Raw genomic sequence first — 347 nt, forward strand, 5'->3', positions numbered from 1 at the left:
CCTCTCTGCATGTGACATCACGTTTACGTCATGATGGCCTGGGGTGAGTGACTCCTCAGTCAATTTCAAAAAAGGATAGTAAATTTGGGTAGCGATGGCTGAGGGTCATCCATTTTATGTCTGGAGTTCTTAGCTGTCTTTGTGCTGTGCTCTTCTTCTGCAGATGGAGACTTTTCATATCTGTTGGTTGCAGCTCAGGAAGAAAAACAGCTGCTGGAAGTGGTTCAGCCTTGGTCTCCATCCTCTGTTGACTCAGACCAAACACTGAGAAATGTGCTCAGTCTACGAGTGGGCAAGGTGTTTTTTAATCCATATGCTGTTTGGACAAACTGCATCTTTAATTCACC

Source organism: Paralichthys olivaceus, chromosome 12 (genome assembly GCF_024713975.1).
Source record: "Paralichthys olivaceus isolate ysfri-2021 chromosome 12, ASM2471397v2, whole genome shotgun sequence".
Classification (NCBI taxonomy): domain Eukaryota; kingdom Metazoa; phylum Chordata; class Actinopteri; order Pleuronectiformes; family Paralichthyidae; genus Paralichthys; species Paralichthys olivaceus.